This window comes from Kogia breviceps, chromosome 9, assembly GCF_026419965.1.
Source record: "Kogia breviceps isolate mKogBre1 chromosome 9, mKogBre1 haplotype 1, whole genome shotgun sequence".
NCBI lineage: Eukaryota > Metazoa > Chordata > Mammalia > Artiodactyla > Physeteridae > Kogia > Kogia breviceps.
The window spans coordinates 80,894,794-80,911,717 of NC_081318.1; positions in this window are offsets into that span (position 1 = coordinate 80,894,794).

The window sequence follows — 16,924 nt, forward strand, 5'->3', positions numbered from 1 at the left end:
GCCCTCCAAAAAAAAAAGAAAATCCTGGGGTCGAAAATCGACCAAAAAATTCAAAAGAGGGCAACCTTCCAAGAAGACAATTTCAAGAGGTTTATTGTACTTACAGTTTTTTTCTGTTTTTGTTTAACAGAATTAAAAAAGGCGTGGAAAAATGCTGAATATTAGGAATTATTAAAGACATGGAAATACACGTTACAAAAACCTATCGGGTCACACCACTCAGAATGGCCATCAGCCAAAATTCTGCAAACAATAAATGCTGAAGGGCTGGTAAAGAAATGCGTACCCTCGGTTCTAAGTGAGACGCGGTAAGAGCCACTAATGAAAACACAATGGAGTTGCCTGGAAAGGGTAAACATTGAGCTACCGTTCAATCAAGCATACCCACGGCTGGGTCTATCACCTGAGAGGATGAGAATCAAAAAGACACAGGCTGGCCATCCTGCACTGCAGCAACATGTACCGTAGGCAAGGCTTGGACGAAACCAAAATGTCCATCCACAGAACAATGCACCAAGAAGACGGGGTCCATGTACACAATGGAATAGTACTCCAAGGAAAAATATAAATTCGACTTTAAAAACAAATGTAAGTAAGGAGACATCAGCTTTTGGGGATTTCCCCAGACACATTGCACTGTAATTTAGAACCGAGGAACAGCACTGGCAGGAAGGTCTGTTTCACTAGTTACCAGAGTGGGGACGCAGAAATGCTGCCGCCCTCTGAACGTTACCTGCAACAGCAGCTTGCAAACCTGTGCTAATGGTCACTTCATATGCACAAGTAGTGGAGGGCTCTAAATGAAACCTGCCCTCAACATGTCTTGAGAGAGGTATTGGCCAAAATATTTCAAAATGTGACACATATTTCAAGAAAAGAATTTGATGAGGTAAGCTGTACACGCAGTTTGAAGAAAAAAAGGACAGCCCTAAAAGCTCAACTTCAAGGGTTTAGGAGACGCATGCAAGTCCAACCACAAAGACGTCTCAGCTCACACCAGTCAGAGGAACCATCGGCAACAAGACTACAAACGATAAATGCTGAAGGGCTTGTGGAGAGGGGCATACCCTCAACGTTAAGTGGGACTTAACCTGGTAAGAGCCACTAATGAGAACAGAACGGAGGTGCCTTTACAAGGTAAACATTGGGCGACGAGATGATCCAGCAGGCCCACTCCTGGCCCTATAAACTAAGAAGACACAATTCGAAAGACACGGGCAGGCAAATCTGCACTGCAGCAGTATTACAACAGCCAAGACATGGAAGCAACCGAAAAGCCCATCACCAGATGACTGGACAAAGAAGAACTGGGACATGTACAGATGGAATATTGGCCAAGGAAAAACATGAAACAATGGCATGCGCAGCACCACAGGTGAGGCTAGAGTTAATCACGGAACTTGCAGTAAGTCAGAAAGCAAAAGACACATGTCCTATGATATGACTTGTAGGTGTTACCTACAAATTGATATCACTGAAGATATTTCCACAGAAAAACACAGTCACAGATTCAATAGACAGACTTGTGGTTCACCAATGGAAAGGTGTGAGGGATGTATACATTAGGAGATCGGGTTTAACGGAGCTATACAAACACAGGTGAAAGGTATAATCACCAAAGACCTACGGAATACCAAGGGAAGAGTACTCAACATTGTGTCATAAGCTCCACGGGAGGAGGATCCAAAGAAGAATAGATATATGTTCCTGTGTAAAAGAGCCACATCTTTCACACCCACAACAAGCAAAACATTGTCATCAAACTTGCTGTGATAAAAAAGAAAAATTAAATTAAAAAACCAACAAGAAGTAGTGAGACACAAGCTTAAGGGGCTTTTTCCTGGCACATTCCATTCTAATTTACAACCTAGAATACGACTTCCATGGAGGCTCTGTTGCCCTAGTAACCAGATTTGGTAAAGGATACCTGCTGCCGCCTTGTGGCCGTTTCTCAAAACAGCAGCTTTAAACCCAGTGCTAAGGGTCACTTGATATTCAAAATAATTGCAGGCCTGTACAGGGCACCTGCCCTCAAAAACAATTCTTGGGTCGTAAATCGAGGAGAAAAACTCAAAAGACATGCACATTTCAAAACGACAATTTCAAGAGGCATATTTTGCGCACATTTTGTCTTCTCTCTCTTTCTTTCTCTTGTGATAAATAAAAGGGCATGGAAAAATGCTCAACATCAGGAATTAATAAAGCCATGCCAATCCAGTCGACAAAAACGTTCACCCACAGCCGTCAGAATGATCATCAGCCACAAAGTCTACAAAGAATAAATGCTGAAGGTGTTTCAGAGAACTCTGTGCCCTCTAGCTGCTGCTGGGATGTAAGCTGGTAACAGCTAGTAGTGAGAACACAATGGAGGTGCGTTTAAAGGTAAAAATGGAGCTAACATGTCATCGGGTAGGCCCACTGATGGGCCTATCTCCTGAGTAGACCAAAATCAAAAAGGCACAGGCTGGTCATCCCGCACTGCAGCAACATGTACCATAGCCAAGACTTGGAAGACACCAAAATGTCCATCAACAGAACAATGCACCAAGAGGAAGGGGCCCACGTACACAATGGAATATTAGCCACGGAAAAGCATGGAACAGTGCCGCTGGCACCACCATAGAAGGATCTAGAGATAATCACCCAAAAGGAAGTACGAAAGAAACCGAAATATAGATATCCTATGACATCACTTATAGTTGTTCCTTAAAGATGGATACCCATGAAGTCATTTCCAAGAGAAGGCCGTGCATAGATTCAGAAAACCAACTATGTTTAACCAAATGGAAAGGTGTAAGGAATGTATGAATTTGGATATGGGCGTTTACAGACATGTACTGATACATATGAAATATATAATCACAAAATACCTAAGGAATACCAAGAGAGGTCGACTCAACACTCTGTAATAACCTACACGGGAAAGGATCCAAAGATGAATAGATCGATACATACATATAATGAACCAGATGCTGTACCCCTAGAACACACACCACATTTTTATCAAATTTGCTGTGATCATAAGTAACAATGAAATTGTAAAAAACGCAGAAGAAGTAAGGAGATATAAGCTCTTGGGGGTTTGCCCTGGAACACTGCACTCTGATTTGCAGCCTACCAACACAATTTCCAGGAAGGCTCTGTTGCAGAAAAACGCATAGTTGGAAATGGAGAAATGCTGCCGCCTTGTGGCCGTTTCCCGCAAGAGCGGCTTTAAACGCATAGCTATGGGTCACTTAACATTCACAAGGACTCAGGGCTCTAAAAGACACCTGCCCTCAAAAAATGTCCTGAGCTAGGCAATGGCCCAAAAAATTCAAAGCAGGCAAATGTGTCAAAGGGAGAGTATGAAGAGGGAAGTTTGACTCACTCTTTATCAAAACAAGGAAAATGGAGAAAAGCTCAACATCAGGAATTATCAGGCTCATCTAACCTACAAAACGCTTTCACCTCACCCAAGTTAACTACCGTCAGCAAAAAGACTACAAACAATAAATGCTGAAGGGCTTTTAGAGAACTCTGTTCCCTCTAGCTGCTGATGAGATGTGTAGTTGTAACAGCCGATAAGGAGAATAGAAAGGAGCTGCGTTTCAAATTAAAAATTGAGCCACCATTCCAGCCAGAACACCCACAGCTGAGCCTCTCACCTGAGAAGACCAGAGTCGAGAAGACACAGGCTGCAAGAGCTGCACTCCACGAATTTTCACAGTAGCCAAGACACCGAAGCAACCAAAATGTCCATCAACAGATGAATGGATAAGCAGAGCGGGTCCATGTACACAGTGGAATATTAGCCATGGAAAACAATGAAACACTGCTCTTTGAGGCACCATAGATGAGCCTAGAGATAATCACAGAACATGAGGTAAGTTGGAAAGCAAAAGACATCTCGTATGACATCACTGATAGGCGTTATCTAACAGCTGACCCAAAGGAACATATTTGTACAAAGAAAGACACTCACAGGCTTAGAAAACAAACTAAGCTTATGTAAAATGAAAGGTGGGGGGGAATGGATAAATGAAGATTAGTGTCACCGTATGTGTACAAATACATATATCCAACAGACCGACCATATAGCAAGGGAGGTCACCAGAACACTCTGCAATAATTTACATGGGAAGACGATCTGTACAAGAATATATATATATATATATATATATATATATATATATACACACACATATATATATATACATATATATATATATATATATATATATATATAAAACATACAAATGAACCAGATTGTGTACACCAAGGAGAAACAATATTCTAATCATTACCCCGATTAAAAGAATTAAAAGAGCGAACAAGAAGTAATGTGACATAAACTTCCGGGTTTTTTTCCTGGCACATTCCGTTCTAATTGACAACCTGGGAAAAGGACTTCCAGAAGGGCTCTGCTGCCCTAGAAACCAGGTGTGGGAATGGAGCAATGCTGACGTCTTGTGGCCGTTTCCCACAGCAGCAGCTTTAAAGTCAGTGCTAATGGTCACTCAATATTCACACACATTGCAGGCTTGTCAATGACACCTGCCCTCCAAAAAAAAAAGAAAATCCTGGGGTCGAAAATCGACCAAAAAATTCAAAAGAGGGCAACCTTCCAAGAAGACAATTTCAAGAGGTTTATTGTACTTACAGTTTTTTTCTGTTTTTGTTTAACAGAATTAAAAAAGGCGTGGAAAAATGCTGAATATTAGGAATTATTAAAGACATGGAAATACACGTTACAAAAACCTATCGGGTCACACCACTCAGAATGGCCATCAGCCAAAATTCTGCAAACAATAAATGCTGAAGGGCTGGTAAAGAAATGCGTACCCTCGGTTCTAAGTGAGACGCGGTAAGAGCCACTAATGAAAACACAATGGAGTTGCCTGGAAAGGGTAAACATTGAGCTACCGTTCAATCAAGCATACCCACGGCTGGGTCTATCACCTGAGAGGATGAGAATCAAAAAGACACAGGCTGGCCATCCTGCACTGCAGCAACATGTACCGTAGGCAAGGCTTGGACGAAACCAAAATGTCCATCCACAGAACAATGCACCAAGAAGACGGGGTCCATGTACACAATGGAATAGTACTCCAAGGAAAAATATAAATTCGACTTTAAAAACAAATGTAAGTAAGGAGACATCAGCTTTTGGGGATTTCCCCAGACACATTGCACTGTAATTTAGAACCGAGGAACAGCACTGGCAGGAAGGTCTGTTTCACTAGTTACCAGAGTGGGGACGCAGAAATGCTGCCGCCCTCTGAACGTTACCTGCAACAGCAGCTTGCAAACCTGTGCTAATGGTCACTTCATATGCACAAGTAGTGGAGGGCTCTAAATGAAACCTGCCCTCAACATGTCTTGAGAGAGGTATTGGCCAAAATATTTCAAAATGTGACACATATTTCAAGAAAAGAATTTGATGAGGTAAGCTGTACACGCAGTTTGAAGAAAAAAAGGACAGCCCTAAAAGCTCAACTTCAAGGGTTTAGGAGACGCATGCAAGTCCAACCACAAAGACGTCTCAGCTCACACCAGTCAGAGGAACCATCGGCAACAAGACTACAAACGATAAATGCTGAAGGGCTTGTGGAGAGGGGCATACCCTCAACGTTAAGTGGGACTTAACCTGGTAAGAGCCACTAATGAGAACAGAACGGAGGTGCCTTTACAAGGTAAACATTGGGCGACGAGATGATCCAGCAGGCCCACTCCTGGCCCTATAAACTAAGAAGACACAATTCGAAAGACACGGGCAGGCAAATCTGCACTGCAGCAGTATTACAACAGCCAAGACATGGAAGCAACCGAAAAGCCCATCACCAGATGACTGGACAAAGAAGAACTGGGACATGTACAGATGGAATATTGGCCAAGGAAAAACATGAAACAATGGCATGCGCAGCACCACAGGTGAGGCTAGAGTTAATCACGGAACTTGCAGTAAGTCAGAAAGCAAAAGACACATGTCCTATGATATGACTTGTAGGTGTTACCTACAAATTGATATCACTGAAGATATTTCCACAGAAAAACACAGTCACAGATTCAATAGACAGACTTGTGGTTCACCAATGGAAAGGTGTGAGGGATGTATACATTAGGAGATCGGGTTTAACGGAGCTATACAAACACAGGTGAAAGGTATAATCACCAAAGACCTACGGAATACCAAGGGAAGAGTACTCAACATTGTGTCATAAGCTCCACGGGAGGAGGATCCAAAGAAGAATAGATATATGTTCCTGTGTAAAAGAGCCACATCTTTCACACCCACAACAAGCAAAACATTGTCATCAAACTTGCTGTGATAAAAAAGAAAAATTAAATTAAAAAACCAACAAGAAGTAGTGAGACACAAGCTTAAGGGGCTTTTTCCTGGCACATTCCATTCTAATTTACAACCTAGAATACGACTTCCATGGAGGCTCTGTTGCCCTAGTAACCAGATTTGGTAAAGGATACCTGCTGCCGCCTTGTGGCCGTTTCTCAAAACAGCAGCTTTAAACCCAGTGCTAAGGGTCACTTGATATTCAAAATAATTGCAGGCCTGTACAGGGCACCTGCCCTCAAAAACAATTCTTGGGTCGTAAATCGAGGAGAAAAACTCAAAAGACATGCACATTTCAAAACGACAATTTCAAGAGGCATATTTTGCGCACATTTTGTCTTCTCTCTCTTTCTTTCTCTTGTGATAAATAAAAGGGCATGGAAAAATGCTCAACATCAGGAATTAATAAAGCCATGCCAATCCAGTCGACAAAAACGTTCACCCACAGCCGTCAGAATGATCATCAGCCACAAAGTCTACAAAGAATAAATGCTGAAGGTGTTTCAGAGAACTCTGTGCCCTCTAGCTGCTGCTGGGATGTAAGCTGGTAACAGCTAGTAGTGAGAACACAATGGAGGTGCGTTTAAAGGTAAAAATGGAGCTAACATGTCATCGGGTAGGCCCACTGATGGGCCTATCTCCTGAGTAGACCAAAATCAAAAAGGCACAGGCTGGTCATCCCGCACTGCAGCAACATGTACCATAGCCAAGACTTGGAAGACACCAAAATGTCCATCAACAGAACAATGCACCAAGAGGAAGGGGCCCACGTACACAATGGAATATTAGCCACGGAAAAGCATGGAACAGTGCCGCTGGCACCACCATAGAAGGATCTAGAGATAATCACCCAAAAGGAAGTACGAAAGAAACCGAAATATAGATATCCTATGACATCACTTATAGTTGTTCCTTAAAGATGGATACCCATGAAGTCATTTCCAAGAGAAGGCCGTGCATAGATTCAGAAAACCAACTATGTTTAACCAAATGGAAAGGTGTAAGGAATGTATGAATTTGGATATGGGCGTTTACAGACATGTACTGATACATATGAAATATATAATCACAAAATACCTAAGGAATACCAAGAGAGGTCGACTCAACACTCTGTAATAACCTACACGGGAAAGGATCCAAAGATGAATAGATCGATACATACATATAATGAACCAGATGCTGTACCCCTAGAACACACACCACATTTTTATCAAATTTGCTGTGATCATAAGTAACAATGAAATTGTAAAAAACGCAGAAGAAGTAAGGAGATATAAGCTCTTGGGGGTTTGCCCTGGAACACTGCACTCTGATTTGCAGCCTACCAACACAATTTCCAGGAAGGCTCTGTTGCAGAAAAACGCATAGTTGGAAATGGAGAAATGCTGCCGCCTTGTGGCCGTTTCCCGCAAGAGCGGCTTTAAACGCATAGCTATGGGTCACTTAACATTCACAAGGACTCAGGGCTCTAAAAGACACCTGCCCTCAAAAAATGTCCTGAGCTAGGCAATGGCCCAAAAAATTCAAAGCAGGCAAATGTGTCAAAGGGAGAGTATGAAGAGGGAAGTTTGACTCACTCTTTATCAAAACAAGGAAAATGGAGAAAAGCTCAACATCAGGAATTATCAGGCTCATCTAACCTACAAAACGCTTTCACCTCACCCAAGTTAACTACCGTCAGCAAAAAGACTACAAACAATAAATGCTGAAGGGCTTTTAGAGAACTCTGTTCCCTCTAGCTGCTGATGAGATGTGTAGTTGTAACAGCCGATAAGGAGAATAGAAAGGAGCTGCGTTTCAAATTAAAAATTGAGCCACCATTCCAGCCAGAACACCCACAGCTGAGCCTCTCACCTGAGAAGACCAGAGTCGAGAAGACACAGGCTGCAAGAGCTGCACTCCACGAATTTTCACAGTAGCCAAGACACCGAAGCAACCAAAATGTCCATCAACAGATGAATGGATAAGCAGAGCGGGTCCATGTACACAGTGGAATATTAGCCATGGAAAACAATGAAACACTGCTCTTTGAGGCACCATAGATGAGCCTAGAGATAATCACAGAACATGAGGTAAGTCGGAAAGCAAAAGACATCTCGTATGACATCACTGATAGGCGTTATCTAACAGCTGACCCAAAGGAACATATTTGTACAAAGAAAGACACTCACAGGCTTAGAAAACAAACTAAGCTTATGTAAAATGAAAGGTGGGGGGGAATGGATAAATGAAGATTAGTGTCACCGTATGTGTACAAATACATATATCCAACAGACCGACCATATAGCAAGGGAGGTCACCAGAACACTCTGCAATAATTTACATGGGAAGACGATCTGTACAAGAATATATATATATATATATATATATATATATATATATACACACATATATATATATACATATATATATATATATATATATATATATAAAACATACAAATGAACCAGATTGTGTACACCAAGGAGAAACAATATTCTAATCATTACCCCGATTAAAAGAATTAAAAGAGCGAACAAGAAGTAATGTGACATAAACTTCCGGGTTTTTTTTTCCTGGCACATTCCGTTCTAATTGACAACCTGGGAAAAGGACTTCCAGAAGGGCTCTGCTGCCCTAGAAACCAGGTGTGGGAATGGAGCAATGCTGACGTCTTGTGGCCGTTTCCCACAGCAGCAGCTTTAAAGTCAGTGCTAATGGTCACTCAATATTCACACACATTGCAGGCTTGTCAATGACACCTGCCCTCCAAAAAAAAAAGAAAATCCTGGGGTCGAAAATCGACCAAAAAATTCAAAAGAGGGCAACCTTCCAAGAAGACAATTTCAAGAGGTTTATTGTACTTACAGTTTTTTTCTGTTTTTGTTTAACAGAATTAAAAAAGGCGTGGAAAAATGCTGAATATTAGGAATTATTAAAGACATGGAAATACACGTTACAAAAACCTATCGGGTCACACCACTCAGAATGGCCATCAGCCAAAATTCTGCAAACAATAAATGCTGAAGGGCTGGTAAAGAAATGCGTACCCTCGGTTCTAAGTGAGACGCGGTAAGAGCCACTAATGAAAACACAATGGAGTTGCCTGGAAAGGGTAAACATTGAGCTACCGTTCAATCAAGCATACCCACGGCTGGGTCTATCACCTGAGAGGATGAGAATCAAAAAGACACAGGCTGGCCATCCTGCACTGCAGCAACATGTACCGTAGGCAAGGCTTGGACGAAACCAAAATGTCCATCCACAGAACAATGCACCAAGAAGACGGGGTCCATGTACACAATGGAATAGTACTCCAAGGAAAAATATAAATTCGACTTTAAAAACAAATGTAAGTAAGGAGACATCAGCTTTTGGGGATTTCCCCAGACACATTGCACTGTAATTTAGAACCGAGGAACAGCACTGGCAGGAAGGTCTGTTTCACTAGTTACCAGAGTGGGGACGCAGAAATGCTGCCGCCCTCTGAACGTTACCTGCAACAGCAGCTTGCAAACCTGTGCTAATGGTCACTTCATATGCACAAGTAGTGGAGGGCTCTAAATGAAACCTGCCCTCAACATGTCTTGAGAGAGGTATTGGCCAAAATATTTCAAAATGTGACACATATTTCAAGAAAAGAATTTGATGAGGTAAGCTGTACACGCAGTTTGAAGAAAAAAAGGACAGCCCTAAAAGCTCAACTTCAAGGGTTTAGGAGACGCATGCAAGTCCAACCACAAAGACGTCTCAGCTCACACCAGTCAGAGGAACCATCGGCAACAAGACTACAAACGATAAATGCTGAAGGGCTTGTGGAGAGGGGCATACCCTCAACGTTAAGTGGGACTTAACCTGGTAAGAGCCACTAATGAGAACAGAACGGAGGTGCCTTTACAAGGTAAACATTGGGCGACGAGATGATCCAGCAGGCCCACTCCTGGCCCTATAAACTAAGAAGACACAATTCGAAAGACACGGGCAGGCAAATCTGCACTGCAGCAGTATTACAACAGCCAAGACATGGAAGCAACCGAAAAGCCCATCACCAGATGACTGGACAAAGAAGAACTGGGACATGTACAGATGGAATATTGGCCAAGGAAAAACATGAAACAATGGCATGCGCAGCACCACAGGTGAGGCTAGAGTTAATCACGGAACTTGCAGTAAGTCAGAAAGCAAAAGACACATGTCCTATGATATGACTTGTAGGTGTTACCTACAAATTGATATCACTGAAGATATTTCCACAGAAAAACACAGTCACAGATTCAATAGACAGACTTGTGGTTCACCAATGGAAAGGTGTGAGGGATGTATACATTAGGAGATCGGGTTTAACGGAGCTATACAAACACAGGTGAAAGGTATAATCACCAAAGACCTACGGAATACCAAGGGAAGAGTACTCAACATTGTGTCATAAGCTCCACGGGAGGAGGATCCAAAGAAGAATAGATATATGTTCCTGTGTAAAAGAGCCACATCTTTCACACCCACAACAAGCAAAACATTGTCATCAAACTTGCTGTGATAAAAAAGAAAAATTAAATTAAAAAACCAACAAGAAGTAGTGAGACACAAGCTTAAGGGGCTTTTTCCTGGCACATTCCATTCTAATTTACAACCTAGAATACGACTTCCATGGAGGCTCTGTTGCCCTAGTAACCAGATTTGGTAAAGGATACCTGCTGCCGCCTTGTGGCCGTTTCTCAAAACAGCAGCTTTAAACCCAGTGCTAAGGGTCACTTGATATTCAAAATAATTGCAGGCCTGTACAGGGCACCTGCCCTCAAAAACAATTCTTGGGTCGTAAATCGAGGAGAAAAACTCAAAAGACATGCACATTTCAAAACGACAATTTCAAGAGGCATATTTTGCGCACATTTTGTCTTCTCTCTCTTTCTTTCTCTTGTGATAAATAAAAGGGCATGGAAAAATGCTCAACATCAGGAATTAATAAAGCCATGCCAATCCAGTCGACAAAAACGTTCACCCACAGCCGTCAGAATGATCATCAGCCACAAAGTCTACAAAGAATAAATGCTGAAGGTGTTTCAGAGAACTCTGTGCCCTCTAGCTGCTGCTGGGATGTAAGCTGGTAACAGCTAGTAGTGAGAACACAATGGAGGTGCGTTTAAAGGTAAAAATGGAGCTAACATGTCATCGGGTAGGCCCACTGATGGGCCTATCTCCTGAGTAGACCAAAATCAAAAAGGCACAGGCTGGTCATCCCGCACTGCAGCAACATGTACCATAGCCAAGACTTGGAAGACACCAAAATGTCCATCAACAGAACAATGCACCAAGAGGAAGGGGCCCACGTACACAATGGAATATTAGCCACGGAAAAGCATGGAACAGTGCCGCTGGCACCACCATAGAAGGATCTAGAGATAATCACCCAAAAGGAAGTACGAAAGAAACCGAAATATAGATATCCTATGACATCACTTATAGTTGTTCCTTAAAGATGGATACCCATGAAGTCATTTCCAAGAGAAGGCCGTGCATAGATTCAGAAAACCAACTATGTTTAACCAAATGGAAAGGTGTAAGGAATGTATGAATTTGGATATGGGCGTTTACAGACATGTACTGATACATATGAAATATATAATCACAAAATACCTAAGGAATACCAAGAGAGGTCGACTCAACACTCTGTAATAACCTACACGGGAAAGGATCCAAAGATGAATAGATCGATACATACATATAATGAACCAGATGCTGTACCCCTAGAACACACACCACATTTTTATCAAATTTGCTGTGATCATAAGTAACAATGAAATTGTAAAAAACGCAGAAGAAGTAAGGAGATATAAGCTCTTGGGGGTTTGCCCTGGAACACTGCACTCTGATTTGCAGCCTACCAACACAATTTCCAGGAAGGCTCTGTTGCAGAAAAACACATAGTTGGAAATGGAGAAATGCTGCCGCCTTGTGGCCGTTTCCCGCAAGAGCGGCTTTAAACGCATAGCTATGGGTCACTTAACATTCACAAGGACTCAGGGCTCTAAAAGACACCTGCCCTCAAAAAATGTCCTGAGCTAGGCAATGGCCCAAAAAATTCAAAGCAGGCAAATGTGTCAAAGGGAGAGTATGAAGAGGGAAGTTTGACTCACTCTTTATCAAAACAAGGAAAATGGAGAAAAGCTCAACATCAGGAATTATCAGGCTCATCTAACCTACAAAACGCTTTCACCTCACCCAAGTTAACTACCGTCAGCAAAAAGACTACAAACAATAAATGCTGAAGGGCTTTTAGAGAACTCTGTTCCCTCTAGCTGCTGATGAGATGTGTAGTTGTAACAGCCGATAAGGAGAATAGAAAGGAGCTGCGTTTCAAATTAAAAATTGAGCCACCATTCCAGCCAGAACACCCACAGCTGAGCCTCTCACCTGAGAAGACCAGAGTCGAGAAGACACAGGCTGCAAGAGCTGCACTCCACGAATTTTCACAGTAGCCAAGACACCGAAGCAACCAAAATGTCCATCAACAGATGAATGGATAAGCAGAGCGGGTCCATGTACACAGTGGAATATTAGCCATGGAAAACAATGAAACACTGCTCTTTGAGGCACCATAGATGAGCCTAGAGATAATCACAGAACATGAGGTAAGTCGGAAAGCAAAAGACATCTCGTATGACATCACTGATAGGCGTTATCTAACAGCTGACCCAAAGGAACATATTTGTACAAAGAAAGACACTCACAGGCTTAGAAAACAAACTAAGCTTATGTAAAATGAAAGGTGGGGGGGAATGGATAAATGAAGATTAGTGTCACCGTATGTGTACAAATACATATATCCAACAGACCGACCATATAGCAAGGGAGGTCACCAGAACACTCTGCAATAATTTACATGGGAAGACGATCTGTACAAGAATATATATATATATATATATATATATATATATATATATATATATACACACATATATATATATACATATATATATATATATATATATATATATATATATATATATAAAACATACAAATGAACCAGATTGTGTACACCAAGGAGAAACAATATTCTAATCATTACCCCGATTAAAAGAATTAAAAGAGCGAACAAGAAGTAATGTGACATAAACTTCCGGGTTTTTTTCCTGGCACATTCCGTTCTAATTGACAACCTGGGAAGAGGACTTCCAGAAGGGCTCTGCTGCCCTAGAAACCAGGTGTGGGAATGGAGCAATGCTGACGTCTTGTGGCCGTTTCCCACAGCAGCAGCTTTAAAGTCAGTGCTAATGGTCACTCAATATTCACACACATTGCAGGCTTGTCAATGACACCTGCCCTCCAAAAAAAAAAGAAAATCCTGGGGTCGAAAATCGACCAAAAAATTCAAAAGAGGGCAACCTTCCAAGAAGACAATTTCAAGAGGTTTATTGTACTTACAGTTTTTTTCTGTTTTTGTTTAACAGAATTAAAAAAGGCGTGGAAAAATGCTGAATATTAGGAATTATTAAAGACATGGAAATACACGTTACAAAAACCTATCGGGTCACACCACTCAGAATGGCCATCAGCCAAAATTCTGCAAACAATAAATGCTGAAGGGCTGGTAAAGAAATGCGTACCCTCGGTTCTAAGTGAGACGCGGTAAGAGCCACTAATGAAAACACAATGGAGTTGCCTGGAAAGGGTAAACATTGAGCTACCGTTCAATCAAGCATACCCACGGCTGGGTCTATCACCTGAGAGGATGAGAATCAAAAAGACACAGGCTGGCCATCCTGCACTGCAGCAACATGTACCGTAGGCAAGGCTTGGACGAAACCAAAATGTCCATCCACAGAACAATGCACCAAGAAGACGGGGTCCATGTACACAATGGAATAGTACTCCAAGGAAAAATATAAATTCGACTTTAAAAACAAATGTAAGTAAGGAGACATCAGCTTTTGGGGATTTCCCCAGACACATTGCACTGTAATTTAGAACCGAGGAACAGCACTGGCAGGAAGGTCTGTTTCACTAGTTACCAGAGTGGGGACGCAGAAATGCTGCCGCCCTCTGAACGTTACCTGCAACAGCAGCTTGCAAACCTGTGCTAATGGTCACTTCATATGCACAAGTAGTGGAGGGCTCTAAATGAAACCTGCCCTCAACATGTCTTGAGAGAGGTATTGGCCAAAATATTTCAAAATGTGACACATATTTCAAGAAAAGAATTTGATGAGGTAAGCTGTACACGCAGTTTGAAGAAAAAAAGGACAGCCCTAAAAGCTCAACTTCAAGGGTTTAGGAGACGCATGCAAGTCCAACCACAAAGACGTCTCAGCTCACACCAGTCAGAGGAACCATCGGCAACAAGACTACAAACGATAAATGCTGAAGGGCTTGTGGAGAGGGGCATACCCTCAACGTTAAGTGGGACTTAACCTGGTAAGAGCCACTAATGAGAACAGAACGGAGGTGCCTTTACAAGGTAAACATTGGGCGACGAGATGATCCAGCAGGCCCACTCCTGGCCCTATAAACTAAGAAGACACAATTCGAAAGACACGGGCAGGCAAATCTGCACTGCAGCAGTATTACAACAGCCAAGACATGGAAGCAACCGAAAAGCCCATCACCAGATGACTGGACAAAGAAGAACTGGGACATGTACAGATGGAATATTGGCCAAGGAAAAACATGAAACAATGGCATGCGCAGCACCACAGGTGAGGCTAGAGTTAATCACGGAACTTGCAGTAAGTCAGAAAGCAAAAGACACATGTCCTATGATATGACTTGTAGGTGTTACCTACAAATTGATATCACTGAAGATATTTCCACAGAAAAACACAGTCACAGATTCAATAGACAGACTTGTGGTTCACCAATGGAAAGGTGTGAGGGATGTATACATTAGGAGATCGGGTTTAACGGAGCTATACAAACACAGGTGAAAGGTATAATCACCAAAGACCTACGGAATACCAAGGGAAGAGTACTCAACATTGTGTCATAAGCTCCACGGGAGGAGGATCCAAAGAAGAATAGATATATGTTCCTGTGTAAAAGAGCCACATCTTTCACACCCACAACAAGCAAAACATTGTCATCAAACTTGCTGTGATAAAAAAGAAAAATTAAATTAAAAAACCAACAAGAAGTAGTGAGACACAAGCTTAAGGGGCTTTTTCCTGGCACATTCCATTCTAATTTACAACCTAGAATACGACTTCCATGGAGGCTCTGTTGCCCTAGTAACCAGATTTGGTAAAGGATACCTGCTGCCGCCTTGTGGCCGTTTCTCAAAACAGCAGCTTTAAACCCAGTGCTAAGGGTCACTTGATATTCAAAATAATTGCAGGCCTGTACAGGGCACCTGCCCTCAAAAACAATTCTTGGGTCGTAAATCGAGGAGAAAAACTCAAAAGACATGCACATTTCAAAACGACAATTTCAAGAGGCATATTTTGCGCACATTTTGTCTTCTCTCTCTTTCTTTCTCTTGTGATAAATAAAAGGGCATGGAAAAATGCTCAACATCAGGAATTAATAAAGCCATGCCAATCCAGTCGACAAAAACGTTCACCCACAGCCGTCAGAATGATCATCAGCCACAAAGTCTACAAAGAATAAATGCTGAAGGTGTTTCAGAGAACTCTGTGCCCTCTAGCTGCTGCTGGGATGTAAGCTGGTAACAGCTAGTAGTGAGAACACAATGGAGGTGCGTTTAAAGGTAAAAATGGAGCTAACATGTCATCGGGTAGGCCCACTGATGGGCCTATCTCCTGAGTAGACCAAAATCAAAAAGGCACAGGCTGGTCATCCCGCACTGCAGCAACATGTACCATAGCCAAGACTTGGAAGACACCAAAATGTCCATCAACAGAACAATGCACCAAGAGGAAGGGGCCCACGTACACAATGGAATATTAGCCACGGAAAAGCATGGAACAGTGCCGCTGGCACCACCATAGAAGGATCTAGAGATAATCACCCAAAAGGAAGTACGAAAGAAACCGAAATATAGATATCCTATGACATCACTTATAGTTGTTCCTTAAAGATGGATACCCATGAAGTCATTTCCAAGAGAAGGCCGTGCATAGATTCAGAAAACCAACTATGTTTAACCAAATGGAAAGGTGTAAGGAATGTATGAATTTGGATATGGGCGTTTACAGACATGTACTGATACATATGAAATATATAATCACAAAATACCTAAGGAATACCAAGAGAGGTCGACTCAACACTCTGTAATAACCTACACGGGAAAGGATCCAAAGATGAATAGATCGATACATACATATAATGAACCAGATGCTGTACCCCTAGAACACACACCACATTTTTATCAAATTTGCTGTGATCATAAGTAACAATGAAATTGTAAAAAACGCAGAAGAAGTAAGGAGATATAAGCTCTTGGGGGTTTGCCCTGGAACACTGCACTCTGATTTGCAGCCTACCAACACAATTTCCAGGAAGGCTCTGTTGCAGAAAAACGCATAGTTGGAAATGGAGAAATGCTGCCGCCTTGTGGCCGTTTCCCGCAAGAGCGGCTTTAAACGCATAGCTATGGGTCACCTAACATTCACAAGGACTCAGGGCTCTAAAAGACACCTGCCCTCAAAAAATGTCCTGAGC